At 53.5% G+C, this 27,944-nt stretch overlaps 32 non-coding genes across 32 annotated transcripts; 13 read left to right on the plus strand and 19 right to left on the minus strand.

Moving 5' to 3' along the window:
- The first annotated feature begins 73 nt into the window (after positions 1 to 73).
- Positions 74 to 156, plus strand: TRNAL-UAA (transfer RNA leucine (anticodon UAA)). The gene has a single exon. It is a non-coding gene; the product is annotated as a tRNA-Leu (tRNA).
- A 1,821-nt stretch (positions 157 to 1,977) lies between these two features.
- On the minus strand, positions 1,978 to 2,049 carry TRNAE-UUC (transfer RNA glutamic acid (anticodon UUC)). The gene has a single exon. It is a non-coding gene; the product is annotated as a tRNA-Glu (tRNA).
- A 243-nt stretch (positions 2,050 to 2,292) lies between these two features.
- TRNAL-UAA (transfer RNA leucine (anticodon UAA)) lies at positions 2,293 to 2,375 on the plus strand. The gene has a single exon. It is a non-coding gene; the product is annotated as a tRNA-Leu (tRNA).
- A 1,822-nt stretch (positions 2,376 to 4,197) lies between these two features.
- TRNAE-UUC (transfer RNA glutamic acid (anticodon UUC)) lies at positions 4,198 to 4,269 on the minus strand. Its single transcript has one exon. It is a non-coding gene; the product is annotated as a tRNA-Glu (tRNA).
- Positions 4,270 to 4,512: 243 nt separating this feature from the next.
- On the plus strand, positions 4,513 to 4,595 carry TRNAL-UAA (transfer RNA leucine (anticodon UAA)). Its single transcript has one exon. It is a non-coding gene; the product is annotated as a tRNA-Leu (tRNA).
- A 1,132-nt stretch (positions 4,596 to 5,727) lies between these two features.
- TRNAE-CUC (transfer RNA glutamic acid (anticodon CUC)) lies at positions 5,728 to 5,799 on the minus strand. The gene has a single exon. It is a non-coding gene; the product is annotated as a tRNA-Glu (tRNA).
- A 630-nt stretch (positions 5,800 to 6,429) lies between these two features.
- On the minus strand, positions 6,430 to 6,501 carry TRNAE-UUC (transfer RNA glutamic acid (anticodon UUC)). Its single transcript has one exon. It is a non-coding gene; the product is annotated as a tRNA-Glu (tRNA).
- A 243-nt stretch (positions 6,502 to 6,744) lies between these two features.
- TRNAL-UAA (transfer RNA leucine (anticodon UAA)) lies at positions 6,745 to 6,827 on the plus strand. The gene has a single exon. It is a non-coding gene; the product is annotated as a tRNA-Leu (tRNA).
- Positions 6,828 to 7,948: 1,121 nt separating this feature from the next.
- On the minus strand, positions 7,949 to 8,020 carry TRNAE-CUC (transfer RNA glutamic acid (anticodon CUC)). Its single transcript has one exon. It is a non-coding gene; the product is annotated as a tRNA-Glu (tRNA).
- A 630-nt stretch (positions 8,021 to 8,650) lies between these two features.
- Positions 8,651 to 8,722, minus strand: TRNAE-UUC (transfer RNA glutamic acid (anticodon UUC)). Its single transcript has one exon. It is a non-coding gene; the product is annotated as a tRNA-Glu (tRNA).
- A 243-nt stretch (positions 8,723 to 8,965) lies between these two features.
- Positions 8,966 to 9,048, plus strand: TRNAL-UAA (transfer RNA leucine (anticodon UAA)). Its single transcript has one exon. It is a non-coding gene; the product is annotated as a tRNA-Leu (tRNA).
- A 1,132-nt stretch (positions 9,049 to 10,180) lies between these two features.
- On the minus strand, positions 10,181 to 10,252 carry TRNAE-CUC (transfer RNA glutamic acid (anticodon CUC)). Its single transcript has one exon. It is a non-coding gene; the product is annotated as a tRNA-Glu (tRNA).
- Positions 10,253 to 10,882: 630 nt separating this feature from the next.
- TRNAE-UUC (transfer RNA glutamic acid (anticodon UUC)) lies at positions 10,883 to 10,954 on the minus strand. Its single transcript has one exon. It is a non-coding gene; the product is annotated as a tRNA-Glu (tRNA).
- A 243-nt stretch (positions 10,955 to 11,197) lies between these two features.
- Positions 11,198 to 11,280, plus strand: TRNAL-UAA (transfer RNA leucine (anticodon UAA)). Its single transcript has one exon. It is a non-coding gene; the product is annotated as a tRNA-Leu (tRNA).
- Positions 11,281 to 12,401: 1,121 nt separating this feature from the next.
- Positions 12,402 to 12,473, minus strand: TRNAE-CUC (transfer RNA glutamic acid (anticodon CUC)). Its single transcript has one exon. It is a non-coding gene; the product is annotated as a tRNA-Glu (tRNA).
- A 630-nt stretch (positions 12,474 to 13,103) lies between these two features.
- Positions 13,104 to 13,175, minus strand: TRNAE-UUC (transfer RNA glutamic acid (anticodon UUC)). Its single transcript has one exon. It is a non-coding gene; the product is annotated as a tRNA-Glu (tRNA).
- A 243-nt stretch (positions 13,176 to 13,418) lies between these two features.
- Positions 13,419 to 13,501, plus strand: TRNAL-UAA (transfer RNA leucine (anticodon UAA)). The gene has a single exon. It is a non-coding gene; the product is annotated as a tRNA-Leu (tRNA).
- A 1,126-nt stretch (positions 13,502 to 14,627) lies between these two features.
- On the minus strand, positions 14,628 to 14,699 carry TRNAE-CUC (transfer RNA glutamic acid (anticodon CUC)). The gene has a single exon. It is a non-coding gene; the product is annotated as a tRNA-Glu (tRNA).
- A 629-nt stretch (positions 14,700 to 15,328) lies between these two features.
- On the minus strand, positions 15,329 to 15,400 carry TRNAE-UUC (transfer RNA glutamic acid (anticodon UUC)). Its single transcript has one exon. It is a non-coding gene; the product is annotated as a tRNA-Glu (tRNA).
- Positions 15,401 to 15,643: 243 nt separating this feature from the next.
- Positions 15,644 to 15,726, plus strand: TRNAL-UAA (transfer RNA leucine (anticodon UAA)). Its single transcript has one exon. It is a non-coding gene; the product is annotated as a tRNA-Leu (tRNA).
- A 1,834-nt stretch (positions 15,727 to 17,560) lies between these two features.
- On the minus strand, positions 17,561 to 17,632 carry TRNAE-UUC (transfer RNA glutamic acid (anticodon UUC)). Its single transcript has one exon. It is a non-coding gene; the product is annotated as a tRNA-Glu (tRNA).
- A 243-nt stretch (positions 17,633 to 17,875) lies between these two features.
- TRNAL-UAA (transfer RNA leucine (anticodon UAA)) lies at positions 17,876 to 17,958 on the plus strand. Its single transcript has one exon. It is a non-coding gene; the product is annotated as a tRNA-Leu (tRNA).
- Positions 17,959 to 19,090: 1,132 nt separating this feature from the next.
- On the minus strand, positions 19,091 to 19,162 carry TRNAE-CUC (transfer RNA glutamic acid (anticodon CUC)). The gene has a single exon. It is a non-coding gene; the product is annotated as a tRNA-Glu (tRNA).
- Positions 19,163 to 19,792: 630 nt separating this feature from the next.
- On the minus strand, positions 19,793 to 19,864 carry TRNAE-UUC (transfer RNA glutamic acid (anticodon UUC)). Its single transcript has one exon. It is a non-coding gene; the product is annotated as a tRNA-Glu (tRNA).
- A 243-nt stretch (positions 19,865 to 20,107) lies between these two features.
- Positions 20,108 to 20,190, plus strand: TRNAL-UAA (transfer RNA leucine (anticodon UAA)). Its single transcript has one exon. It is a non-coding gene; the product is annotated as a tRNA-Leu (tRNA).
- A 1,132-nt stretch (positions 20,191 to 21,322) lies between these two features.
- TRNAE-CUC (transfer RNA glutamic acid (anticodon CUC)) lies at positions 21,323 to 21,394 on the minus strand. The gene has a single exon. It is a non-coding gene; the product is annotated as a tRNA-Glu (tRNA).
- A 630-nt stretch (positions 21,395 to 22,024) lies between these two features.
- TRNAE-UUC (transfer RNA glutamic acid (anticodon UUC)) lies at positions 22,025 to 22,096 on the minus strand. Its single transcript has one exon. It is a non-coding gene; the product is annotated as a tRNA-Glu (tRNA).
- Positions 22,097 to 22,339: 243 nt separating this feature from the next.
- On the plus strand, positions 22,340 to 22,422 carry TRNAL-UAA (transfer RNA leucine (anticodon UAA)). The gene has a single exon. It is a non-coding gene; the product is annotated as a tRNA-Leu (tRNA).
- A 1,834-nt stretch (positions 22,423 to 24,256) lies between these two features.
- TRNAE-UUC (transfer RNA glutamic acid (anticodon UUC)) lies at positions 24,257 to 24,328 on the minus strand. Its single transcript has one exon. It is a non-coding gene; the product is annotated as a tRNA-Glu (tRNA).
- A 243-nt stretch (positions 24,329 to 24,571) lies between these two features.
- Positions 24,572 to 24,654, plus strand: TRNAL-UAA (transfer RNA leucine (anticodon UAA)). Its single transcript has one exon. It is a non-coding gene; the product is annotated as a tRNA-Leu (tRNA).
- A 1,126-nt stretch (positions 24,655 to 25,780) lies between these two features.
- TRNAE-CUC (transfer RNA glutamic acid (anticodon CUC)) lies at positions 25,781 to 25,852 on the minus strand. The gene has a single exon. It is a non-coding gene; the product is annotated as a tRNA-Glu (tRNA).
- Positions 25,853 to 26,797: 945 nt separating this feature from the next.
- Positions 26,798 to 26,880, plus strand: TRNAL-UAA (transfer RNA leucine (anticodon UAA)). The gene has a single exon. It is a non-coding gene; the product is annotated as a tRNA-Leu (tRNA).
- The last annotated feature ends 1,064 nt before the right edge of the window (positions 26,881 to 27,944 follow it).

Genomic DNA, 27,944 nt, shown 5'->3' on the forward strand with positions numbered 1-27,944 from the left:
CCTCTTGCTGGACAGCCTGCGCTGGAGCAGCCAGCATGAAAAGGGAGCTGAGTAAGGCAGGACCTAGGGTCTCACCAGGGTGGCCGAGTGGTTAAGGCGTTGGACTTAAGATCCAATGGACAGTTGTCCGCATGGGTTCGAGCCCCATCCCTGGTATGGGTTTTCAGCGGGTGTGTAGGAACTTGCAGATGCTTTTGTAAAGCATTTTCCTCTGCCCTCCTCACCCTCCCAGTGCCCTTCCTTAACAGTCCCAATTCACGTCTCAGCTGTGGGGTCTGCTGCTACTCTGCACTTAGCATGGATGTTTGCCAAAGCAATGCAGTGCCACCTACGCAGAGCCCCTGCTTAGAGAAATACACCTCCTATGTCTTTTCCCACTGAAGGGAGCAGGAGGAAGTACTTGCTTCCTGGGGAACATGGGCCTGCCACTGGAATTTGTTAACCCGCCTCTTGCGGATTTCTCCCCTTTCTTTGATTTACACCTGCAGGCTCTCCCTTGCCATCGGAGCAGGATCTGCTGATGCAGGCCCGGCTGGATCAAATGTGCAAAGGCTTGTCCCCAGGCCTCGGGAAAAAATTGAGCAGAGATTCCCGCCTCCGCCTCCTCTTGCCTTCCGAACGGGCTTCCAAACAGGCAATGCCCTGACGGGTCCCCCACGCCCCATCCTGCCCATGCCCACACCCCTGTATATGAGGGTGAGCCATGTCCCTCACCCTCCATGCTCGAACGGAAGACACGTGTGTCCTGAGGGGAGCGCCAGACAGGCATTTCTCCGGCCAGGCAGACCCCTGCAGCACCCGTTAGGCTCCAAAGCCTGTACATTCCCAAGATGCCACTGGTCACTATGCAAATCAGACAGCCCTGGCCACACCCTCTCCGCCGCTGGGCTCTGCTGCTTTCGGTACGTGCAGCTCAGCTTTTTCTTACCCTGAACCAGACTTCCGTTTCAGCAAAAAGGTGGGTTGCAGTGGGTCCGGGATGCCATTTGGAGACAAAGCCTGCGGCCCTGTCAAAGATGACTTCCTGCCGCACACCATGTGGTCAGAAGCCTACGAAAAGAAGCGCACCTCGGAATACAGAATCTCACTTCCTCAAGAGCCTTGCACAAGAGATTTTCCTCCCGCCGAGGAAAGCAACTCAAAGGGAACCTTGCGAAAATCAAATTAGGAGCCAGATTGCGGGATGCTAGGCAAACTGTTTGTCAGAAAAGCAAATTCATTTTGAGAAGCCCTGACCTGCGGGAAGGAAAAGCATTCAAGGGCAGAAGAAGGACTGTTCCCTGACCGGGAATCGAACCCGGGCCGCGGCGGTGAGAGCGCCGAATCCTAACCACTAGACCACCAGGTAACCCACAGCCATACAGCAAAAGTTCCTACACTGCTCTCCTAGTGACAAAGCTCATGGGGGCTGAAAGCATATTTTATTCTACAGCGAATATGAATCAGAACTTGAAAAAACACTCATGATTCCACCAGACTGTTTGTCACTTCCAAGCACAGGCCATCCCCTCCCCCGTGCTACTGAACCGACGAATTCCTGTACAATCGGGATCCCCGGGAAATCACAAGAGGGACACCTAGTGGCCGCTGATAGCTCAAAGACAGCTGGTACACCTTCTCACACCTACCTCGTTATTCAGCTTGCTGGAAGAATACATTGCGAATGACCGATTCAAGAGTGCAAGGGAGAAGAGTGCTCCAAAGTAGATGTATACATCGCAGCCGGGTTTTCCAGCAATTTACCTTTCTGATGAGCTGGTACTGCACTTTACGCCCACATAGAGCACCTGACTGGGTGGGGGACTGCGTGCGCATGAAGGTGGCTGAGGGCAATGGGAGCAAAGCAACCTGGGACACAGGGGACCCAGCCCCTTTCCTCTGCTTTCGTCTATAGGTCGGGTGCCTTTTTAAGGACCTTCGATTAAAAAAAGCTGAGCTGCGTGGACAAATTACGCACGTCTACGTCTTAGAGGGATCTTCCCTGACCGGGAATCGAACCCGGGCCGCGGCGGTGAAAGCGCCGAATCCTAGCCACTAGACCACCAGGGAGGAGATGCTCTTGTGAGCCTGCCTTGCTCACTTCCTTATTGTGACTAAGCTAACTCCACTGTATAGATTGCCCATAAAGTACGAGTGGGGAAAAGTTAGGTGTCACACAGTGTGTTTGTCATAAGCAATTACCTTTATCCTCCTGCAAAAGCCTTTTTACTCTGCAATCACCTCTTGCTGGACAGCCTGCGCTGGAGCAGCCAGCATGAAAAGGGAGCTGAGTAAGGCAGGACCTAGGGTCTCACCAGGGTGGCCGAGTGGTTAAGGCGTTGGACTTAAGATCCAATGGACAGTTGTCCGCATGGGTTCGAGCCCCATCCCTGGTATGGGTTTTCAGCGGGTGTGTAGGAACTTGCAGATGCTTTTGTAAAGCATTTTCCTCTGCCCTCCTCACCCTCCCAGTGCCCTTCCTTAACAGTCCCAATTCACGTCTCAGCTGTGGGGTCTGCTGCTACTCTGCACTTAGCATGGATGTTTGCCAAAGCAATGCAGTGCCACCTACGCAGAGCCCCTGCTTAGAGAAATACACCTCCTATGTCTTTTCCCACTGAAGGGAGCAGGAGGAAGTACTTGCTTCCTGGGGAACATGGGCCTGCCACTGGAATTTGTTAACCCGCCTCTTGCGGATTTCTCCCCTTTCTTTGATTTACACCTGCAGGCTCTCCCTTGCCATCGGAGCAGGATCTGCTGATGCAGGCCCGGCTGGATCAAATGTGCAAAGGCTTGTCCCCAGGCCTCGGGAAAAAATTGAGCAGAGATTCCCGCCTCCGCCTCCTCTTGCCTTCCGAACGGGCTTCCAAACGGGCAATGCCCTGACGGGTCCCCCACGCCCCATCCTGCCCATGCCCACACCCCTGTATATGAGGGTGACCCATGTCCCTCACCCTCCATGCTCGAACGGAAGACACGTGTGTCCTGAGGGGAGCGCCAGACAGGCATTTCTCCGGCCAGGCAGACCCCTGCAGCACCCGTTAGGCTCCAAAGCCTGTACATTCCCAAGATGCCACTGGTCACTATGCAAATCAGACAGCCCTGGCCACACCCTCTCCGCCGCTGGGCTCTGCTGCTTTCGGTACGTGCAGCTCAGCTTTTTCTTACCCTGAACCAGACTTCCGTTTCAGCAAAAAGGTGGGTTGCAGTGGGTCCGGGATGCCATTTGGAGACAAAGCCTGCGGCCCTGTCAAAGATGACTTCCTGCCGCACACCATGTGGTCAGAAGCCTACGAAAAGAAGCGCACCTCGGAATACAGAATCTCACTTCCTCAAGAGCCTTGCACAAGAGATTTTCCTCCCGCCGAGGAAAGCAACTCAAAGGGAACCTTGCGAAAATCAAATTAGGAGCCAGATTGCGGGATGCTAGGCAAACTGTTTGTCAGAAAAGCAAATTCATTTTGAGAAGCCCTGACCTGCGGGAAGGAAAAGCATTCAAGGGCAGAAGAAGGACTGTTCCCTGACCGGGAATCGAACCCGGGCCGCGGCAGTGAGAGCGCCGAATCCTAACCACTAGACCACCAGGTAACCCACAGCCATACAGCAAAAGTTCCTACACTGCTCTCCTAGTGACAAAGCTCATGGGGGCTGAAAGCATATTTTATTCTACAGCGAATATGAATCAGAACTTGAAAAAACACTCATGATTCCACCAGACTGTTTGTCACTTCCAAGCACAGGCCATCCCCTCCCCCGTGCTACTGAACCGACGAATTCCTGTACAATCGGGATCCCCGGGAAATCACAAGAGGGACACCTAGTGGCCGCTGATAGCTCAAAGACAGCTGGTACACCTTCTCACACCTACCTCGTTATTCAGCTTGCTGGAAGAATACATTGCGAATGACCGATTCAAGAGTGCAAGGGAGAAGAGTGCTCCAAAGTAGATGTATACATCGCAGCCGGGTTTTCCAGCAATTTACCTTTCTGATGAGCTGGTACTGCACTTTACGCCCACATAGAGCACCTGACTGGGTGGGGGACTGCGTGCGCATGAAGGTGGCTGAGGGCAATGGGAGCAAAGCAACCTGGGACACAGGGGACCCAGCCCCTTTCCTCTGCTTTCGTCTATAGGTCGGGGTGCCTTTTTAAGGACCTTCGATTAAAAAAAGCTGAGCTGCGTGGACAAATTACACACGTCTACGTCTTAGAGGGATCTTCCCTGACCGGGAATCGAACCCGGGCCGCGGCGGTGAAAGCGCCGAATCCTAGCCACTAGACCACCAGGGAGGAGATGCTCTTGTGAGCCTGCCTTGCTCACTTCCTTATTGTGACTAAGCTAACTCCACTGTATAGATTGCCCATAAAGTACGAGTGGGGAAAAGTTAGGTGTCACACAGTGTGTTTGTCATAAGCAATTACCTTTATCCTCCTGCAAAAGCCTTTTTACTCTGCAATCACCTCTTGCTGGACAGCCTGCGCTGGAGCAGCCAGCATGAAAAGGGAGCTGAGTAAGGCAGGGCCTAGGGTCTCACCAGGGTGGCCGAGTGGTTAAGGCGTTGGACTTAAGATCCAATGGACAGTTGTCCGCATGGGTTCGAGCCCCATCCCTGGTATGGGTTTTCAGCGGGTGTGTAGGAACTTGCAGATGCTTTTTTAAAGCATTTTCCTCTGCCCTCCTCACCCTCCCAGTGCCCTTCCTTAACAGTCCCAATTCACGTCTCAGCTGTGGGGTCTGCTGCTACTCTGCACTTAGCATGGATGCTTCCCAAAGCAATGCAGTGCCACCTACGCAGAGCCCCTGCTTAGAGAAATACACCTCCTATGTCTTTTCCCACTGAAGGGAGCAGGAGGAAGTACTTGCTTCCTGGGGAACATGGGCCTGCCACTGGAATTTGTTAACCCGCCTCTTGCGGATTTCTCCCCTTTCTTTGATTTACACCTGCAGGCTCTCCCTTGCCATCGGAGCAGGATCTGCTGATGCAGGCCCGGCTGGATCAAATGTGCAAAGGCTTGTCCCCAGGCCTCGGGAAAAAATTGAGCAGAGATTCCCGCCTCCGCCTCCGCCTCCGCCTCCTCTTGCCTTCCGAACGGGCTTCCAAACGGGCAATGCCCTGACGGGTCCCCCACGCCCCATCCTGCCCATGCCCACACCCCTGTATATGAGGGTGACCCATGTCCCTCACCCTCCATGCTCGAACGGAAGACACGTGTGTCCTGAGGGGAGCGCCAGACAGGCATTTCTCCGGCCAGGCAGACCCCTGCAGCACCCGTTAGGCTCCAAAGCCTGTACATTCCCAAGATGCCACTGGTCACTATGCAAATCAGACAGCCCTGGCCACACCCTCTCCGCCGCTGGGCTCTGCTGCTTTCGGTACGTGCAGCTCAGCTTTTTCTTACCCTGAACCAGACTTCCGTTTCAGCAAAAAGGTGGGTTGCAGTGGGTCCGGGATGCCATTTGGAGACAAAGCCTGCGGCCCTGTCAAAGATGACTTCCTGCCGCACACCATGTGGTCAGAAGCCTACGAAAAGAAGCGCACCTCGGAATACAGAATCTCACTTCCTCAAGAGCCTTGCACAAGAGATTTTCCTCCCGCCGAGGAAAGCAACTCAAAGGGAACCTTGCGAAAATCAAATTAGGAGCCAGATTGCGGGATGCTAGGCAAACTGTTTGTCAGAAAAGCAAATTCATTTTGAGAAGCCCTGACCTGCGGGAAGGAAAAGCATTCAAGGGCAGAAGAAGGACTGTTCCCTGACCGGGAATCGAACCCGGGCCGCGGCGGTGAGAGCGCCGAATCCTAACCACTAGACCACCAGGGAACCCACAGCCATACAGCAAAAGTTCCTACACTGCTCTCCTAGTGACAAAGCTCATGGGGGTTGAAAGCATATTTTATTCTACAGCGAATATGAATCAGAACTTGAAAAAACACTCATGATTCCACCAGACTGTTTGTCACTTCCAAGCACAGGCCATCCCCTCCCCCGTGCTACTGAACCGACGAATTCCTGTACAATCGGGATCCCCGGGAAATCACAAGAGGGACACCTAGTGGCCGCTGATAGCTCAAAGACAGCTGGTACACCTTCTCACACCTACCTCGTTATTCAGCTTGCTGGAAGAATACATTGCGAATGACCGATTCAAGAGTGCAAGGGAGAAGAGTGCTCCAAAGTAGATGTATACATCGCAGCCGGGTTTTCCAGCAATTTACCTTTCTGATGAGCTGGTACTGCACTTTACGCCCACATAGAGCACCTGACTGGGTGGGGGACTGCGTGCGCATGAAGGTGGCTGAGGGCAATGGGAGCAAAGCAACCTGGGACACAGGGGACCCAGCCCCTTTCCTCTGCTTTCGTCTATAGGTCGGGGTGCCTTTTTAAGGACCTTCGATTAAAAAAAGCTGAGCTGCGTGGACAAATTACACACGTCTACGTCTTAGAGGGATCTTCCCTGACCGGGAATCGAACCCGGGCCGCGGCGGTGAAAGCGCCGAATCCTAGCCACTAGACCACCAGGGAGGAGATGCTCTTGTGAGCCTGCCTTGCTCACTTCCTTATTGTGACTAAGCTAACTCCACTGTATAGATTGCCCATAAAGTACGAGTGGGGAAAAGTTAGGTGTCACACAGTGTGTTTGTCATAAGCAATTACCTTTATCCTCCTGCAAAAGCCTTTTTACTCTGCAATCACCTCTTGCTGGACAGCCTGCGCTGGAGCAGCCAGCATGAAAAGGGAGCTGAGTAAGGCAGGGCCTAGGGTCTCACCAGGGTGGCCGAGTGGTTAAGGCGTTGGACTTAAGATCCAATGGACAGTTGTCCGCATGGGTTCGAGCCCCATCCCTGGTATGGGTTTTCAGCGGGTGTGTAGGAACTTGCAGATGCTTTTTTAAAGCATTTTCCTCTGCCCTCCTCACCCTCCCAGTGCCCTTCCTTAACAGTCCCAATTCACGTCTCAGCTGTGGGGTCTGCTGCTACTCTGCACTTAGCATGGATGCTTCCCAAAGCAATGCAGTGCCACCTACGCAGAGCCCCTGCTTAGAGAAATACACCTCCTATGTCTTTTCCCACTGAAGGGAGCAGGAGGAAGTACTTGCTTCCTGGGGAACATGGGCCTGCCACTGGAATTTGTTAACCCGCCTCTTGCGGATTTCTCCCCTTTCTTTGATTTACACCTGCAGGCTCTCCCTTGCCATCGGAGCAGGATCTGCTGATGCAGGCCCGGCTGGATCAAATGTGCAAAGGCTTGTCCCCAGGCCTCGGGAAAAAATTGAGCAGAGATTCCCGCCTCCGCCTCCTCTTGCCTTCCGAACAGGCTTCCAAACGGGCAATGCCCTGACGGGTCCCCCACGCCCCATCCTGCCCATGCCCACACCCCTGTATATGAGGGTGACCCATGTCCCTCACCCTCCATGCTCGAACGGAAGACACGTGTGTCCTGAGGGGAGCGCCAGACAGGCATTTCTCCGGCCAGGCAGACCCCTGCAGCACCCGTTAGGCTCCAAAGCCTGTACATTCCCAAGATGCCACTGGTCACTATGCAAATCAGACAGCCCTGGCCACACCCTCTCCGCCGCTGGGCTCTGCTGCTTTCGGTACGTGCAGCTCAGCTTTTTCTTACCCTGAACCAGACTTCCGTTTCAGCAAAAAGGTGGGTTGCAGTGGGTCCGGGATGCCAATTTGGAGACAAAGCCTGCGGCCCTGTCAAAGATGACTTCCTGCCGCACACCATGTGGTCAGAAGCCTACGAAAAGAAGCGCACCTCGGAATACAGAATCTCACTTCCTCAAGAGCCTTGCACAAGAGATTTTCCTCCCGCCGAGGAAAGCAACTCAAAGGGAACCTTGCGAAAATCAAATTAGGAGCCAGATTGCGGGATGCTAGGCAAACTGTTTGTCAGAAAAGCAAATTCATTTTGAGAAGCCCTGACCTGCGGGAAGGAAAAGCATTCAAGGGCAGAAGAAGGACTGTTCCCTGACCGGGAATCGAACCCGGGCCGCGGCGGTGAGAGCGCCGAATCCTAACCACTAGACCACCAGGGAACCCACAGCCATACAGCAAAAGTTCCTACACTGCTCTCCTAGTGACAAAGCTCATGGGGGCTGAAAGCATATTTTATTCTACAGCGAATATGAATCAGAACTTGAAAAAACACTCATGATTCCACCAGACTGTTTGTCACTTCCAAGCACAGGCCATCCCCTCCCCCGTGCTACTGAACCGACGAATTCCTGTACAATCGGGATCCCCGGGAAATCACAAGAGGGACACCTAGTGGCCGCTGATAGCTCAAAGACAGCTGGTACACCTTCTCACACCTACCTCGTTATTCAGCTTGCTGGAAGAATACATTGCGAATGACCGATTCAAGAGTGCAAGGGAGAAGAGTGCTCCAAAGTAGATGTATACATCGCAGCCGGGTTTTCCAGCAATTTACCTTTCTGATGAGCTGGTACTGCACTTTACGCCCACATAGAGCACCTGACTGGGTGGGGGACTGCGTGCGCATGAAGGTGGCTGAGGGCAATGGGAGCAAAGCAACCTGGGACACAGGGGACCCAGCCCCTTTCCTCTGCTTTCGTCTATAGGTCGGGGTGCCTTTTTAAGGACCTTCGATTAAAAAAAGCTGAGCTGCGTGGACAAATTACGCACGTCTACGTCTTAGAGGGATCTTCCCTGACCGGGAATCGAACCCGGGCCGCGGCGGTGAAAGCGCCGAATCCTAGCCACTAGACCACCAGGGAGGAGATGCTCTTGTGAGCCTGCCTTGCTCACTTCCTTATTGTGACTAAGCTAACTCCACTGTATAGATTGCCCATAAAGTACGAGTGGGGAAAAGTTAGGTGTCACACAGTGTGTTTGTCATAAGCAATTACCTTTATCCTCCTGCAAAAGCCTTTTTACTCTGCAATCACCTCTTGCTGGACAGCCTGCGCTGGAGCAGCCAGCATGAAAAGGGAGCTGAGTAAGGCAGGACCTAGGGTCTCACCAGGGTGGCCGAGTGGTTAAGGCGTTGGACTTAAGATCCAATGGACAGTTGTCCGCATGGGTTCGAGCCCCATCCCTGGTATGGGTTTTCAGCGGGTGTGTAGGAACTTGCAGATGCTTTTGTAAAGCATTTTCCTCTGCCCTCCTCACCCTCCCAGTGCCCTTCCTTAACAGTCCCAATTCACGTCTCAGCTGTGGGGTCTGCTGCTACTCTGCACTTAGCATGGATGTTTGCCAAAGCAATGCAGTGCCACCTACGCAGAGCCCCTGCTTAGAGAAATACACCTCCTATGTCTTTTCCCACTGAAGGGAGCAGGAGGAAGTACTTGCTTCCTGGGGAACATGGGCCTGCCACTGGAATTTGTTAACCCGCCTCTTGCGGATTTCTCCCCTTTCTTTGATTTACACCTGCAGGCTCTCCCTTGCCATCGGAGCAGGATCTGCTGATGCAGGCCCGGCTGGATCAAATGTGCAAAGGCTTGTCCCCAGGCCTCGGGAAAAAATTGAGCAGAGATTCCCGCCTCCGCCTCCGCCTCCGCCTCCTCTTGCCTTCCGAACGGGCTTCCAAACGGGCAATGCCCTGACGGGTCCCCCACGCCCCATCCTGCCCATGCCCACACCCCTGTATATGAGGGTGACCCATGTCCCTCACCCTCCATGCTCGAACGGAAGACACGTGTGTCCTGAGGGGAGCGCCAGACAGGCATTTCTCCGGCCAGGCAGACCCCTGCAGCACCCGTTAGGCTCCAAAGCCTGTACATTCCCAAGATGCCACTGGTCACTATGCAAATCAGACAGCCCTGGCCACACCCTCTCCGCCGCTGGGCTCTGCTGCTTTCGGTACGTGCAGCTCAGCTTTTTCTTACCCTGAACCAGACTTCCGTTTCAGCAAAAAGGTGGGTTGCAGTGGGTCCGGGATGCCATTTGGAGACAAAGCCTGCGGCCCTGTCAAAGATGACTTCCTGCCGCACACCATGTGGTCAGAAGCCTACGAAAAGAAGCGCACCTCGGAATACAGAATCTCACTTCCTCAAGAGCCTTGCACAAGAGATTTTCCTCCCGCCGAGGAAAGCAACTCAAAGGGAACCTTGCGAAAATCAAATTAGGAGCCAGATTGCGGGATGCTAGGCAAACTGTTTGTCAGAAAAGCAAATTCATTTTGAGAAGCCCTGACCTGCGGGAAGGAAAAGCATTCAAGGGCAGAAGAAGGACTGTTCCCTGACCGGGAATCGAACCCGGGCCGCGGCGGTGAGAGCGCCGAATCCTAACCACTAGACCACCAGGGAACCCACAGCCATACAGCAAAAGTTCCTACACTGCTCTCCTAGTGACAAAGCTCATGGGGGCTGAAAGCATATTTTATTCTACAGCGAATATGAATCAGAACTTGAAAAAACACTCATGATTCCACCAGACTGTTTGTCACTTCCAAGCACAGGCCATCCCCTCCCCCGTGCTACTGAACCGACGAATTCCTGTACAATCGGGATCCCCGGGAAATCACAAGAGGGACACCTAGTGGCCGCTGATAGCTCAAAGACAGCTGGTACACCTTCTCACACCTACCTCGTTATTCAGCTTGCTGGAAGAATACATTGCGAATGACCGATTCAAGAGTGCAAGGGAGAAGAGTGCTCCAAAGTAGATGTATACATCGCAGCCGGGTTTTCCAGCAATTTACCTTTCTGATGAGCTGGTACTGCACTTTACGCCCACATAGAGCACCTGACTGGGTGGGGGACTGCGTGCGCATGAAGGTGGCTGAGGGCAATGGGAGCAAAGCAACCTGGGACACAGGGGACCCAGCCCCTTTCCTCTGCTTTCGTCTATAGGTCGGGGTGCCTTTTTAAGGACCTTCGATTAAAAAAAGCTGAGCTGCGTGGACAAATTACACACGTCTACGTCTTAGAGGGATCTTCCCTGACCGGGAATCGAACCCGGGCCGCGGCGGTGAAAGCGCCGAATCCTAGCCACTAGACCACCAGGGAGGAGATGCTCTTGTGAGCCTGCCTTGCTCACTTCCTTATTGTGACTAAGCTAACTCCACTGTATAGATTGCCCATAAAGTACGAGTGGGGAAAAGTTAGGTGTCACACAGTGTGTTTGTCATAAGCAATTACCTTTATCCTCCTGCAAAAGCCTTTTTACTCTGCAATCACCTCTTGCTGGACAGCCTGCGCTGGAGCAGCCAGCATGAAAAGGGAGCTGAGTAAGGCAGGGCCTAGGGTCTCACCAGGGTGGCCGAGTGGTTAAGGCGTTGGACTTAAGATCCAATGGACAGTTGTCCGCATGGGTTCGAGCCCCATCCCTGGTATGGGTTTTCAGCGGGTGTGTAGGAACTTGCAGATGCTTTTTTAAAGCATTTTCCTCTGCCCTCCTCACCCTCCCAGTGCCCTTCCTTAACAGTCCCAATTCACGTCTCAGCTGTGGGGTCTGCTGCTACTCTGCACTTAGCATGGATGCTTCCCAAAGCAATGCAGTGCCACCTACGCAGAGCCCCTGCTTAGAGAAATACACCTCCTATGTCTTTTCCCACTGAAGGGAGCAGGAGGAAGTACTTGCTTCCTGGGGAACATGGGCCTGCCACTGGAATTTGTTAACCCGCCTCTTGCGGATTTCTCCCCTTTCTTTGATTTACACCTGCAGGCTCTCCCTTGCCATCGGAGCAGGATCTGCTGATGCAGGCCCGGCTGGATCAAATGTGCAAAGGCTTGTCCCCAGGCCTCGGGAAAAAATTGAGCAGAGATTCCCGCCTCCGCCTCCTCTTGCCTTCCGAACAGGCTTCCAAACGGGCAATGCCCTGACGGGTCCCCCACGCCCCATCCTGCCCATGCCCACACCCCTGTATATGAGGGTGACCCATGTCCCTCACCCTCCATGCTCGAACGGAAGACACGTGTGTCCTGAGGGGAGCGCCAGACAGGCATTTCTCCGGCCAGGCAGACCCCTGCAGCACCCGTTAGGCTCCAAAGCCTGTACATTCCCAAGATGCCACTGGTCACTATGCAAATCAGACAGCCCTGGCCACACCCTCTCCGCCGCTGGGCTCTGCTGCTTTCGGTACGTGCAGCTCAGCTTTTTCTTACCCTGAACCAGACTTCCGTTTCAGCAAAAAGGTGGGTTGCAGTGGGTCCGGGATGCCAATTTGGAGACAAAGCCTGCGGCCCTGTCAAAGATGACTTCCTGCCGCACACCATGTGGTCAGAAGCCTACGAAAAGAAGCGCACCTCGGAATACAGAATCTCACTTCCTCAAGAGCCTTGCACAAGAGATTTTCCTCCCGCCGAGGAAAGCAACTCAAAGGGAACCTTGCGAAAATCAAATTAGGAGCCAGATTGCGGGATGCTAGGCAAACTGTTTGTCAGAAAAGCAAATTCATTTTGAGAAGCCCTGACCTGCGGGAAGGAAAAGCATTCAAGGGCAGAAGAAGGACTGTTCCCTGACCGGGAATCGAACCCGGGCCGCGGCGGTGAGAGCGCCGAATCCTAACCACTAGACCACCAGGGAACCCACAGCCATACAGCAAAAGTTCCTACACTGCTCTCCTAGTGACAAAGCTCATGGGGGCTGAAAGCATATTTTATTCTACAGCGAATATGAATCAGAACTTGAAAAAACACTCATGATTCCACCAGACTGTTTGTCACTTCCAAGCACAGGCCATCCCCTCCCCCGTGCTACTGAACCGACGAATTCCTGTACAATCGGGATCCCCGGGAAATCACAAGAGGGACACCTAGTGGCCGCTGATAGCTCAAAGACAGCTGGTACACCTTCTCACACCTACCTCGTTATTCAGCTTGCTGGAAGAATACATTGCGAATGACCGATTCAAGAGTGCAAGGGAGAAGAGTGCTCCAAAGTAGATGTATACATCGCAGCCGGGTTTTCCAGCAATTTACCTTTCTGATGAGCTGGTACTGCACTTTACGCCCACATAGAGCACCTGACTGGGTGGGGGACTGCGTGCGCATGAAGGTGGCTGAGGGCAATGGGAGCAAAGCAACCTGGGACACAGGGGACCCAGCCCCTTTCCTCTGCTTTCGTCTATAGGTCGGGGTGCCTTTTTAAGGACCTTCGATTAAAAAAAGCTGAGCTGCGTGGACAAATTACGCACGTCTACGTCTTAGAGGGATCTTCCCTGACCGGGAATCGAACCCGGGCCGCGGCGGTGAAAGCGCCGAATCCTAGCCACTAGACCACCAGGGAGGAGATGCTTTTGTGAGCCTGCCTTGCTCACTTCCTTATTGTGACTAAGCTAACTCCACTGTATAGATTGCCCATAAAGTACGAGTGGGGAAAAGTTAGGTGTCACACAGTGTGTTTGTCATAAGCAATTACCTTTATCCTCCTGCAAAAGCCTTTTTACTCTGCAATCACCTCTTGCTGGACAGCCTGCGCTGGAGCAGCCAGCATGAAAAGGGAGCTGAGTAAGGCAGGACCTAGGGTCTCACCAGGGTGGCCGAGTGGTTAAGGCGTTGGACTTAAGATCCAATGGACAGTTGTCCGCATGGGTTCGAGCCCCATCCCTGGTATGGGTTTTCAGCGGGTGTGTAGGAACTTGCAGATGCTTTTGTAAAGCATTTTCCTCTGCCCTCCTCACCCTCCCAGTGCCCTTCCTTAACAGTCCCAATTCACGTCTCAGCTGTGGGGTCTGCTGCTACTCTGCACTTAGCATGGATGTTTGCCAAAGCAATGCAGTGCCACCTACGCAGAGCCCCTGCTTAGAGAAATACACCTCCTATGTCTTTTCCCACTGAAGGGAGCAGGAGGAAGTACTTGCTTCCTGGGGAACATGGGCCTGCCACTGGAATTTGTTAACCCGCCTCTTGCGGATTTCTCCCCTTTCTTTGATTTACACCTGCAGGCTCTCCCTTGCCATCGGAGCAGGATCTGCTGATGCAGGCCCGGCTGGATCAAATGTGCAAAGGCTTGTCCCCAGGCCTCGGGAAAAAATTGAGCAGAGATTCCCGCCTCCGCCTCCGCCTCCTCTTGCCTTCCGAACGGGCTTCCAAACGGGCAATGCCCTGACAGGTCCCCCACGCCCCATCCTGCCAATGCCCACACCCCTGTATATGAGGGTGACCCATGTCCCTCACCCTCCATGCTCGAACGGAAGACACGTGTGTCCTGAGGGGAGCGCCAGACAGGCATTTCTCCGGCCAGGCAGACCCCTGCAGCACCCGTTAGGCTCCAAAGCCTGTACATTCCCAAGATGCCACTGGTCACTATGCAAATCAGACAGCCCTGGCCACACCCTCTCCGCCGCTGGGCTCTGCTGCTTTCGGTACGTGCAGCTCAGCTTTTTCTTACCCTGAACCAGACTTCCGTTTCAGCAAAAAGGTGGGTTGCAGTGGGTCCGGGATGCCATTTGGAGACAAAGCCTGCGGCCCTGTCAAAGATGACTTCCTGCCGCACACCATGTGGTCAGAAGCCTACGAAAAGAAGCGCACCTCGGAATACAGAATCTCACTTCCTCAAGAGCCTTGCACAAGAGATTTTCCTCCCGCCGAGGAAAGCAACTCAAAGGGAACCTTGCGAAAATCAAATTAGGAGCCAGATTGCGGGATGCTAGGCAAACTGTTTGTCAGAAAAGCAAATTCATTTTGAGAAGCCCTGACCTGCGGGAAGGAAAAGCATTCAAGGGCAGAAGAAGGACTGTTCCCTGACCGGGAATCGAACCCGGGCCGCGGCGGTGAGAGCGCCGAATCCTAACCACTAGACCACCAGGGAACCCACAGCCATACAGCAAAAGTTCCTACACTGCTCTCCTAGTGACAAAGCTCATGGGGGCTGAAAGCATATTTTATTCTACAGCGAATATGAATCAGAACTTGAAAAAACACTCATGATTCCACCAGACTGTTTGTCACTTCCAAGCACAGGCCATCCCCTCCCCCGTGCTACTGAACCGACGAATTCCTGTACAATCGGGATCCCCGGGAAATCACAAGAGGGACACCTAGTGGCCGCTGATAGCTCAAAGACAGCTGGTACACCTTCTCACACCTACCTCGTTATTCAGCTTGCTGGAAGAATACATTGCGAATGACCGATTCAAGAGTGCAAGGGAGAAGAGTGCTCCAAAGTAGATGTATACATCGCAGCCGGGTTTTCCAGCAATTTACCTTTCTGATGAGCTGGTACTGCACTTTACGCCCACATAGAGCACCTGACTGGGTGGGGGACTGCGTGCGCATGAAGGTGGCTGAGGGCAATGGGAGCAAAGCAACCTGGGACACAGGGGACCCAGCCCCTTTCCTCTGCTTTCGTCTATAGGTCGGGTGCCTTTTTAAGGACCTTCGATTAAAAAAAGCTGAGCTGCGTGGACAAATTACGCACGTCTACGTCTTAGAGGGATCTTCCCTGACCGGGAATCGAACCCGGGCCGCGGCGGTGAAAGCGCCGAATCCTAGCCACTAGACCACCAGGGAGGAGATGCTCTTGTGAGCCTGCCTTGCTCACTTCCTTATTGTGACTAAGCTAACTCCACTGTATAGATTGCCCATAAAGTACGAGTGGGGAAAAGTTAGGTGTCACACAGTGTGTTTGTCATAAGCAATTACCTTTATCCTCCTGCAAAAGCCTTTTTACTCTGCAATCACCTCTTGCTGGACAGCCTGCGCTGGAGCAGCCAGCATGAAAAGGGAGCTGAGTAAGGCAGGACCTAGGGTCTCACCAGGGTGGCCGAGTGGTTAAGGCGTTGGACTTAAGATCCAATGGACAGTTGTCCGCATGGGTTCGAGCCCCATCCCTGGTATGGGTTTTCAGCGGGTGTGTAGGAACTTGCAGATGCTTTTGTAAAGCATTTTCCTCTGCCCTCCTCACCCTCCCAGTGCCCTTCCTTAACAGTCCCAATTCACGTCTCAGCTGTGGGGTCTGCTGCTACTCTGCACTTAGCATGGATGTTTGCCAAAGCAATGCAGTGCCACCTACGCAGAGCCCCTGCTTAGAGAAATACACCTCCTATGTCTTTTCCCACTGAAGGGAGCAGGAGGAAGTACTTGCTTCCTGGGGAACATGGGCCTGCCACTGGAATTTGTTAACCCGCCTCTTGCGGATTTCTCCCCTTTCTTTGATTTACACCTGCAGGCTCTCCCTTGCCATCGGAGCAGGATCTGCTGATGCAGGCCCGGCTGGATCAAATGTGCAAAGGCTTGTCCCCAGGCCTCGGGAAAAAATTGAGCAGAGATTCCCGCCTCCGCCTCCGCCTCCGCCTCCTCTTGCCTTCCGAACGGGCTTCCAAACGGGCAATGCCCTGACGGGTCCCCCACGCCCCATCCTGCCCATGCCCACACCCCTGTATATGAGGGTGACCCATGTCCCTCACCCTCCATGCTCGAACGGAAGACACGTGTGTCCTGAGGGGAGCGCCAGACAGGCATTTCTCCGGCCAGGCAGACCCCTGCAGCACCCGTTAGGCTCCAAAGCCTGTACATTCCCAAGATGCCACTGGTCACTATGCAAATCAGACAGCCCTGGCCACACCCTCTCCGCCGCTGGGCTCTGCTGCTTTCGGTACGTGCAGCTCAGCTTTTTCTTACCCTGAACCAGACTTCCGTTTCAGCAAAAAGGTGGGTTGCAGTGGGTCCGGGATGCCATTTGGAGACAAAGCCTGCGGCCCTGTCAAAGATGACTTCCTGCCGCACACCATGTGGTCAGAAGCCTACGAAAAGAAGCGCACCTCGGAATACAGAATCTCACTTCCTCAAGAGCCTTGCACAAGAGATTTTCCTCCCGCCGAGGAAAGCAACTCAAAGGGAACCTTGCGAAAATCAAATTAGGAGCCAGATTGCGGGATGCTAGGCAAACTGTTTGTCAGAAAAGCAAATTCATTTTGAGAAGCCCTGACCTGCGGGAAGGAAAAGCATTCAAGGGCAGAAGAAGGACTGTTCCCTGACCGGGAATCGAACCCTGGCCGCGGCGGTGAGAGCGCCGAATCCTAACCACTAGACCACCAGGTAACCCACAGCCATACAGCAAAAGTTCCTACACTGCTCTCCTAGTGACAAAGCTCATGGGGGCTGAAAGCATATTTTATTCTACAGCGAATATGAATCAGAACTTGAAAAAACACTCATGATTCCACCAGACTGTTTGTCACTTCCAAGCACAGGCCATCCCCTCCCCCGTGCTACTGAACCGACGAATTCCTGTACAATCGGGATCCCCGGGAAATCACAAGAGGGACACCTAGTGGCCGCTGATAGCTCAAAGACAGCTGGTACACCTTCTCACACCTACCTCGTTATTCAGCTTGCTGGAAGAATACATTGCGAATGACCGATTCAAGAGTGCAAGGGAGAAGAGTGCTCCAAAGTAGATGTATACATCGCAGCCGGGTTTTCCAGCAATTTACCTTTCTGATGAGCTGGTACTGCACTTTACGCCCACATAGAGCACCTGACTGGGTGGGGGACTGCGTGCGCATGAAGGTGGCTGAGGGCAATGGGAGCAAAGCAACCTGGGACACAGGGGACCCAGCCCCTTTCCTCTGCTTTCGTCTATAGGTCGGGGTGCCTTTTTAAGGACCTTCGATTAAAAAAAGCTGAGCTGCGTGGACAAATTACACACGTCTACGTCTTAGAGGGATCTTCCCTGACCGGGAATCGAACCCGGGCCGCGGCGGTGAAAGCGCCGAATCCTAGCCACTAGACCACCAGGGAGGAGATGCTCTTGTGAGCCTGCCTTGCTCACTTCCTTATTGTGACTAAGCTAACTCCACTGTATAGATTGCCCATAAAGTACGAGTGGGGAAAAGTTAGGTGTCACACAGTGTGTTTGTCATAAGCAATTACCTTTATCCTCCTGCAAAAGCCTTTTTACTCTGCAATCACCTCTTGCTGGACAGCCTGCGCTGGAGCAGCCAGCATGAAAAGGGAGCTGAGTAAGGCAGGGCCTAGGGTCTCACCAGGGTGGCCGAGTGGTTAAGGCGTTGGACTTAAGATCCAATGGACAGTTGTCCGCATGGGTTCGAGCCCCATCCCTGGTATGGGTTTTCAGCGGGTGTGTAGGAACTTGCAGATGCTTTTTTAAAGCATTTTCCTCTGCCCTCCTCACCCTCCCAGTGCCCTTCCTTAACAGTCCCAATTCACGTCTCAGCTGTGGGGTCTGCTGCTACTCTGCACTTAGCATGGATGCTTCCCAAAGCAATGCAGTGCCACCTACGCAGAGCCCCTGCTTAGAGAAATACACCTCCTATGTCTTTTCCCACTGAAGGGAGCAGGAGGAAGTACTTGCTTCCTGGGGAACATGGGCCTGCCACTGGAATTTGTTAACCCGCCTCTTGCGGATTTCTCCCCTTTCTTTGATTTACACCTGCAGGCTCTCCCTTGCCATCGGAGCAGGATCTGCTGATGCAGGCCCGGCTGGATCAAATGTGCAAAGGCTTGTCCCCAGGCCTCGGGAAAGAATTGAGCAGAGATTCCCGCCTCCGCCTCCGCCTCCGCCTCCTCTTGCCTTCCGAACGGGCTTCCAAACGGGCAATGCCCTGACGGGTCCCCCACGCCCCATCCTGCCCATGCCCACACCCCTGTATATGAGGGTGACCCATGTCCCTCACCCTCCATGCTCGAACGGAAGACACGTGTGTCCTGAGGGGAGCGCCAGACAGGCATTTCTCCGGCCAGGCAGACCCCAGCAGCACCCGTTAGGCTCCAAAGCCTGTACATTCCCAAGATGCCACTGGTCACTATGCAAATCAGACAGCCCTGGCCACACCCTCTCCGCCGCTGGGCTCTGCTGCTTTCGGTACGTGCAGCTCAGCTTTTTCTTACCCTGAACCAGACTTCCGTTTCAGCAAAAAGGTGGGTTGCAGTGGGTCCGGGATGCCATTTGGAGACAAAGCCTGCGGCCCTGTCAAAGATGACTTCCTGCCGCACACCATGTGGTCAGAAGCCTACGAAAAGAAGCGCACCTCGGAATACAGAATCTCACTTCCTCAAGAGCCTTGCACAAGAGATTTTCCTCCCGCCGAGGAAAGCAACTCAAAGGGAACCTTGCGAAAATCAAATTAGGAGCCAGATTGCGGGATGCTAGGCAAACTGTTTGTCAGAAAAGCAAATTCATTTTGAGAAGCCCTGACCTGCGGGAAGGAAAAGCATTCAAGGGCAGAAGAAGGACTGTTCCCTGACCGGGAATCGAACCCGGGCCGCGGCGGTGAGAGCGCCGAATCCTAACCACTAGACCACCAGGGAACCCACAGCCATACAGCAAAAGTTCCTACACTGCTCTCCTAGTGACAAAGCTCATGGGGGCTGAAAGCATATTTTATTCTACAGCGAATATGAATCAGAACTTGAAAAAACACTCATGATTCCACCAGACTGTTTGTCACTTCCAAGCACAGGCCATCCCCTCCCCCGTGCTACTGAACCGACGAATTCCTGTACAATCGGGATCCCCGGGAAATCACAAGAGGGACACCTAGTGGCCGCTGATAGCTCAAAGACAGCTGGTACACCTTCTCACACCTACCTCGTTATTCAGCTTGCTGGAAGAATACATTGCGAATGACCGATTCAAGAGTGCAAGGGAGAAGAGTGCTCCAAAGTAGATGTATACATCGCAGCCGGGTTTTCCAGCAATTTACCTTTCTGATGAGCTGGTACTGCACTTTACGCCCACATAGAGCACCTGACTGGGTGGGGGACTGCGTGCGCATGAAGGTGGCTGAGGGCAATGGGAGCAAAGCAACCTGGGACACAGGGGACCCAGCCCCTTTCCTCTGCTTTCGTCTATAGGTCGGGGTGCCTTTTTAAGGACCTTCGATTAAAAAAAGCTGAGCTGCGTGGACAAATTACACACGTCTACGTCTTAGAGGGATCTTCCCTGACCGGGAATCGAACCCGGGCCGCGGCGGTGAAAGCGCCGAATCCTAGCCACTAGACCACCAGGGAGGAGATGCTCTTGTGAGCCTGCCTTGCTCACTTCCTTATTGTGACTAAGCTAACTCCACTGTATAGATTGCCCATAAAGTACGAGTGGGGAAAAGTTAGGTGTCACACAGTGTGTTTGTCATAAGCAATTACCTTTATCCTCCTGCAAAAGCCTTTTTACTCTGCAATCACCTCTTGCTGGACAGCCTGCGCTGGAGCAGCCAGCATGAAAAGGGAGCTGAGTAAGGCAGGGCCTAGGGTCTCACCAGGGTGGCCGAGTGGTTAAGGCGTTGGACTTAAGATCCAATGGACAGTTGTCCGCATGGGTTCGAGCCCCATCCCTGGTATGGGTTTTCAGCGGGTGTGTAGGAACTTGCAGATGCTTTTTTAAAGCATTTTCCTCTGCCCTCCTCACCCTCCCAGTGCCCTTCCTTAACAGTCCCAATTCACGTCTCAGCTGTGGGGTCTGCTGCTACTCTGCACTTAGCATGGATGCTTCCCAAAGCAATGCAGTGCCACCTACGCAGAGCCCCTGCTTAGAGAAATACACCTCCTATGTCTTTTCCCACTGAAGGGAGCAGGAGGAAGTACTTGCTTCCTGGGGAACATGGGCCTGCCACTGGAATTTGTTAACCCGCCTCTTGCGGATTTCTCCCCTTTCTTTGATTTACACCTGCAGGCTCTCCCTTGCCATCGGAGCAGGATCTGCTGATGCAGGCCCGGCTGGATCAAATGTGCAAAGGCTTGTCCCCAGGCCTCGGGAAAAAATTGAGCAGAGATTCCCGCCTCCGCCTCCGCCTCCGCCTCCTCTTGCCTTCCGAACGGGCTTCCAAACGGGCAATGCCCTGACGGGTCCCCCACGCCCCATCCTGCCCATGCCCACACCCCTGTATATGAGGGTGACCCATGTCCCTCACCCTCCATGCTCGAACGGAAGACACGTGTGTCCTGAGGGGAGCGCCAGACAGGCATTTCTCCGGCCAGGCAGACTCCTGCAGCACCCGTTAGGCTCCAAAGCCTGTACATTCCCAAGATGCCACTGGTCACTATGCAAATCAGACAGCCCTGGCCACACCCTCTCCGCCGCTGGGCTCTGCTGCTTTCGGTACGTGCAGCTCAGCTTTTTCTTACCCTGAACCAGACTTCCGTTTCAGCAAAAAGGTGGGTTGCAGTGGGTCCGGGATGCCATTTGGAGACAAAGCCTGCGGCCCTGTCAAAGATGACTTCCTGCCGCACACCATGTGGTCAGAAGCCTACGAAAAGAAGCGCACCTCGGAATACAGAATCTCACTTCCTCAAGAGCCTTGCACAAGAGATTTTCCTCCCGCCGAGGAAAGCAACTCAAAGGGAACCTTGCGAAAATCAAATTAGGAGCCAGATTGCGGGATGCTAGGCAAACTGTTTGTCAGAAAAGCAAATTCATTTTGAGAAGCCCTGACCTGCGGGAAGGAAAAGCATTCAAGGGCAGAAGAAGGACTGTTCCCTGACCGGGAATCGAACCCGGGCCGCGGCGGTGAGAGCGCCGAATCCTAACCACTAGACCACCAGGGAACCCACAGCCATACAGCAAAAGTTCCTACACTGCTCTCCTAGTGACAAAGCTCATGGGGGCTGAAAGCATATTTTATTCTACAGCGAATATGAATCAGAACTTGAAAAAACACTCATGATTCCACCAGACTGTTTGTCACTTCCAAGCACAGGCCATCCCCTCCCCCGTGCTACTGAACCGACGAATTCCTGTACAATCGGGATCCCCGGGAAATCACAAGAGGGACACCTAGTGGCCGCTGATAGCTCAAAGACAGCTGGTACACCTTCTCACACCTACCTCGTTATTCAGCTTGCTGGAAGAATACATTGCGAATGACCGATTCAAGAGTGCAAGGGAGAAGAGTGCTCCAAAGTAGATGTATACATCGCAGCCGGGTTTTCCAGCAATTTACCTTTCTGATGAGCTGGTACTGCACTTTACGCCCACATAGAGCACCTGACTGGGTGGGGGACTGCGTGCGCATGAAGGTGGCTGAGGGCAATGGGAGCAAAGCAACCTGGGACACAGGGGACCCAGCCCCTTTCCTCTGCTTTCGTCTATAGGTCGGGGTGCCTTTTTAAGGACCTTCGATTAAAAAAAGCTGAGCTGCGTGGACAAATTACACACGTCTACGTCTTAGAGGGATCTTCCCTGACCGGGAATCGAACCCGGGCCGCGGCGGTGAAAGCGCCGAATCCTAGCCACTAGACCACCAGGGAGGAGATGCTCTTGTGAGCCTGCCTTGCTCACTTCCTTATTGTGACTAAGCTAACTCCACTGTATAGATTGCCCATAAAGTACGAGTGGGGAAAAGTTAGGTGTCACACAGTGTGTTTGTCATAAGCAATTACCTTTATCCTCCTGCAAAAGCCTTTTTACTCTGCAATCACCTCTTGCTGGACAGCCTGCGCTGGAGCAGCCAGCATGAAAAGGGAGCTGAGTAAGGCAGGGCCTAGGGTCTCACCAGGGTGGCCGAGTGGTTAAGGCGTTGGACTTAAGATCCAATGGACAGTTGTCCGCATGGGTTCGAGCCCCATCCCTGGTATGGGTTTTCAGCGGGTGTGTAGGAACTTGCAGATGCTTTTTTAAAGCATTTTCCTCTGCCCTCCTCACCCTCCCAGTGCCCTTCCTTAACAGTCCCAATTCACGTCTCAGCTGTGGGGTCTGCTGCTACTCTGCACTTAGCATGGATGCTTCCCAAAGCAATGCAGTGCCACCTACGCAGAGCCCCTGCTTAGAGAAATACACCTCCTATGTCTTTTCCCACTGAAGGGAGCAGGAGGAAGTACTTGCTTCCTGGGGAACATGGGCCTGCCACTGGAATTTGTTAACCCGCCTCTTGCGGATTTCTCCCCTTTCTTTGATTTACACCTGCAGGCTCTCCCTTGCCATCGGAGCAGGATCTGCTGATGCAGGCCCGGCTGGATCAAATGTGCAAAGGCTTGTCCCCAGGCCTCGGGAAAAAATTGAGCAGAGATTCCCGCCTCCGCCTCCGCCTCCGCCTCCTCTTGCCTTCCGAACGGGCTTCCAAACGGGCAATGCCCTGACGGGTCCCCCACGCCCCATCCTGCCCATGCCCACACCCCTGTATATGAGGGTGACCCATGTCCCTCACCCTCCATGCTCGAACGGAAGACACGTGTGTCCTGAGGGGAGCGCCAGACAGGCATTTCTCCGGCCAGGCAGACCCCTGCAGCACCCGTTAGGCTCCAAAGCCTGTACATTCCCAAGATGCCACTGGTCACTATGCAAATCAGACAGCCCTGGCCACACCCTCTCCGCCGCTGGGCTCTGCTGCTTTCGGTACGTGCAGCTCAGCTTTTTCTTACCCTGAACCAGACTTCCGTTTCAGCAAAAAGGTGGGTTGCAGTGGGTCCGGGATGCCATTTGGAGACAAAGCCTGCGGCCCTGTCAAAGATGACTTCCTGCCGCACACCATGTGGTCAGAAGCCTACGAAAAGAAGCGCACCTCGGAATACAGAATCTCACTTCCTCAAGAGCCTTGCACAAGAGATTTTCCTCCCGCCGAGGAAAGCAACTCAAAGGGAACCTTGCGAAAATCAAATTAGGAGCCAGATTGCGGGATGCTAGGCAAACTGTTTGTCAGAAAAGCAAATTCATTTTGAGAAGCCCTGACCTGCGGGAAGGAAAAGCATTCAAGGGCAGAAGAAGGACTGTTCCCTGACCGGGAATCGAACCCGGGCCGCGGCGGTGAGAGCGCAGAATCCTAACCACTAGACCACCAGGGAACCCAGAGCCATACAGCAAAAGTTCCTACACTGCTCTCCTAGTGACAAAGCTCATGGGGGCTGAAAGCATATTTTATTCTACAGCGAATATGAATCAGAACTTGAAAAAACACTCATGATTCCACCAGACTGTTTGTCACTTCCAAGCACAGGCCATCCCCTCCCCCGTGCTACTAAACCGACGAATTCCTGTACAATCGGGATCCCCGGGAAATCACAAGAGGGACACCTAGTGGCCGCTGATAGCTCAAAGACAGCTGGTACACCTTCTCACACCTACCTCGTTATTCAGCTTGCTGGAAGAATACATTGCGAATGACCGATTCAAGAGTGCAAGGGAGAAGAGTGCTCCAAAGTAGATGTATACATCGCAGCCGGGTTTTCCAGCAATTTACCTTTCTGATGAGCTGGTACTGCACTTTACGCCCACATAGAGCACCTGACTGGGTGGGGGACTGCGTGCGCATGAAGGTGGCTGAGGGCAATGGGAGCAAAGCAACCTGGGACACAGGGGACCCAGCCCCTTTCCTCTGCTTTCGTCTATAGGTCGGGGTGCCTTTTTAAGGACCTTCGATTAAAAAAAGCTGAGCTGCGTGGACAAATTACGCACGTCTACGTCTTAGAGGGATCTTCCCTGACCGGGAATCGAACCCGGGCCGCGGCGGTGAAAGCGCCGAATCCTAGCCACTAGACCACCAGGGAGGAGATGCTCTTGTGAGCCTGCCTTGCTCACTTCCTTATTGTGACTAAGCTAACTCCACTGTATAGATTGCCCATAAAGTACGAGTGGGGAAAAGTTAGGTGTCACACAGTGTGTTTGTCATAAGCAATTACCTTTATCCTCCTGCAAAAGCCTTTTTACTCTGCAATCACCTCTTGCTGGACAGCCTGCGCTGGAGCAGCCAGCATGAAAAGGGAGCTGAGTAAGGCAGGGCCTAGGGTCTCACCAGGGTGGCCGAGTGGTTAAGGCGTTGGACTTAAGATCCAATGGACAGTTGTCCGCATGGGTTCGAGCCCCATCCCTGGTATGGGTTTTCAGCGGGTGTGTAGGAACTTGCAGATGCTTTTTTAAAGCATTTTCCTCTGCCCTCCTCACCCTCCCAGTGCCCTTCCTTAACAGTCCCAATTCACGTCTCAGCTGTGGGGTCTGCTGCTACTCTGCACTTAGCATGGATGCTTCCCAAAGCAATGCAGTGCCACCTACGCAGAGCCCCTGCTTAGAGAAATACACCTCCTATGTCTTTTCCCACTGAAGGGAGCAGGAGGAAGTACTTGCTTCCTGGGGAACATGGGCCTGCCACTGGAATTTGTTAACCCGCCTCTTGCGGATTTCTCCCCTTTCTTTGATTTACACCTGCAGGCTCTCCCTTGCCATCGGAGCAGGATCTGCTGATGCAGGCCCGGCTGGATCAAATGTGCAAAGGCTTGTCCCCAGGCCTCGGGAAAAAATTGAGCAGAGATTCCCGCCTCCGCCTCCGCCTCCTCTTGCCTTCCGAACGGGCTTCCAAACGGGCAATGCCCTGACGGGTCCCCCACGCCCCATCCTGCCTATGCCCACACCCCTGTATATGAGGGTGACCCATGTCCCTCACCCTCCATGCTCGAACGGAAGACACGTGTGTCCTGAGGGGAGCGCCAGACAGGCATTTCTCCGGCCAGGCAGACCCCTGCAGCACCCGTTAGGCTCCAAAGCCTGTACATTCCCAAGATGCCACTGGTCACTATGCAAATCAGACAGCCCTGGCCACACCCTCTCCGCCGCTGGGCTCTGCTGCTTTCGGTACGTGCAGCTCAGCTTTTTCTTACCCTGAACCAGACTTCCGTTTCAGCAAAAAGGTGGGTTGCAGTGGGTCCGGGATGCCATTTGGAGACAAAGCCTGCGTCCCTGTCAAAGATGACTTCCTGCCGCACACCATGTGGTCAGAAGCCTACGAAAAGAAGCGCACCTCGGAATACAGAATCTCACTTCCTCAAGAGCCTTGCACAAGAGATTTTCCTCCCGCCGAGGAAAGCAACTCAAAGGGAACCTTGCGAAAATCAAATTAGGAGCCAGATTGCGGGATGCTAGGCAAACTGTTTGTCAGAAAAGCAAATTCATTTTGAGAAGCCCTGACCTGCGGGAAGGAAAAGCATTCAAGGGCAGAAGAAGGACTGTTCCCTGACCGGGAATCGAACCCGGGCCGCGGCGGTGAGAGCGCCGAATCCTAACCACTAGACCACCAGGGAACCCACAGCCATACAGCAAAAGTTCCTACACTGCTCTCCTAGTGACAAAGCTCATGGGGGCTGAAAGCATATTTTATTCTACAGCGAATATGAATCAGAACTTGAAAAAACACTCATGATTCCACCAGACTGTTTGTCACTTCCAAGCACAGGCCATCCCCTCCCCCGTGCTACTGAACCGACGAATTCCTGTACAATCGGGATCCCCGGGAAATCACAAGAGGGACACCTAGTGGCCGCTGATAGCTCAAAGACAGCTGGTACACCTTCTCACACCTACCTCGTTATTCAGCTTGCTGGAAGAATACATTGCGAATGACCGATTCAAGAGTGCAAGGGAGAAGAGTGCTCCAAAGTAGATGTATACATCGCAGCCGGGTTTTCCAGCAATTTACCTTTCTGATGAGCTGGTACTGCACTTTACGCCCACATAGAGCACCTGACTGGGTGGGGGACTGCGTGCGCATGAAGGTGGCTGAGGGCAATGGGAGCAAAGCAACCTGGGACACAGGGGACCCAGCCCCTTTCCTCTGCTTTCGTCTATAGGTCGGGGTGCCTTTTTAAGGACCTTCGATTAAAAAAAGCTGAGCTGCGTGGACAAATTACGCACGTCTACGTCTTAGAGGGATCTTCCCTGACCGGGAATTGAACCCGGGCCGCGGCGGTGAAAGCGCCGAATCCTAGCCACTAGACCACCAGGGAGGAGATGCTCTTGTGAGCCTGCCTTGCTCACTTCCTTATTGTGACTAAGCTAACTCCACTGTATAGATTGCCCATAAAGTACGAGTGGGGAAAAGTTAGGTGTCACACAGTGTGTTTGTCATAAGCAATTACCTTTATCCTCCTGCAAAAGCCTTTTTACTCTGCAATCACCTCTTGCTGGACAGCCTGCGCTGGAGCAGCCAGCATGAAAAGGGAGCTGAGTAAGGCAGGACCTAGGGTCTCACCAGGGTGGCCGAGTGGTTAAGGCGTTGGACTTAAGATCCAATGGACAGTTGTCCGCATGGGTTCGAGCCCCATCCCTGGTATGGGATTTCAGTGGGTGTGTTGGAACTTGCAGATGCTTTTGTAAAGCATTTTCCTCTGCCCTCCTCACCCTCCCAGTGCCCTTCCTTAACAGTCCCAATTCACGTCTCAGCTGTGGGGTCTGCTGCTACTCTGCACTTAGCATGGATGTTTGCCAAAGCAATGCAGTGCCACCTACGCAGAGCCCCTGCTTAGAGAAATACACCTCCTATGTCTTTTCCCACTGAAGGTAGCAGGAGGAAGTACTTGCTTCCTGGGGAACATGGGCCTGCCACAGGAATTTGTTAACCCGCCTCTTGCGGATTTCTCCCCTTTCTTTGATTTACACCTGCAGGCTCTCCCTTGCCATCGGAGCAGGATCTGCTGATGCAGGCCCGGCTGGATCAAATATGCAAAGGCTTGTCCCCAGGCCTCGGGAAAAAATTGAGCAGAGATTCCCGCCTCCGCCTCCGCCTCCTCTTGCCTTCCGAACGGGCTTCCAAACGGGCAATGCCCTGACGGGTCCCCCACGCCCCATCCTGCCCATGCCCACACCCCTGTATATGAGGGTGACCCATGTCCCTCACCCTCCATGCTCGAACGGAAGACACGTGTGTCCTGAGGGGAGCGCCAGACAGGCATTTCTCCGGCCAGGCAGACCCCTGCAGCACCCGTTAGGCTCCAAAGCCTGTACATTCCCAAGATGCCACTGGTCACTATGCAAATCAGACAGCCCTGGCCACACCCTCTCCGCCGCTGGGCTCTGCTGCTTTCGGTACGTGCAGCTCAGCTTTTTCTTACCCTGAACCAGACTTCCGTTTCAGCAAAAAGGTGGGTTGCAGTGGGTCCGGGATGCCATTTGGAGACAAAGCCTGCGGCCCTGTCAAAGATGACTTCCTGCCGCACACCATGTGGTCAGAAGCCTACGAAAAGAAGCGCACCTCGGAATACAGAATCTCACTTCCTCAAGAGCCTTGCACAAGAGATTTTCCTCCCGCCGAGGAAAGCAACTCAAAGGGAACCTTGCGAAAATCAAATTAGGAGCCAGATTGCGGGATGCTAGGCAAACTGTTTGTCAGAAAAGCAA

The sequence above is a fragment of the Triturus cristatus genome, chromosome 5_2 (assembly GCF_964204655.1).
Source record: "Triturus cristatus chromosome 5_2, aTriCri1.1, whole genome shotgun sequence".
NCBI lineage: Eukaryota > Metazoa > Chordata > Amphibia > Caudata > Salamandridae > Triturus > Triturus cristatus.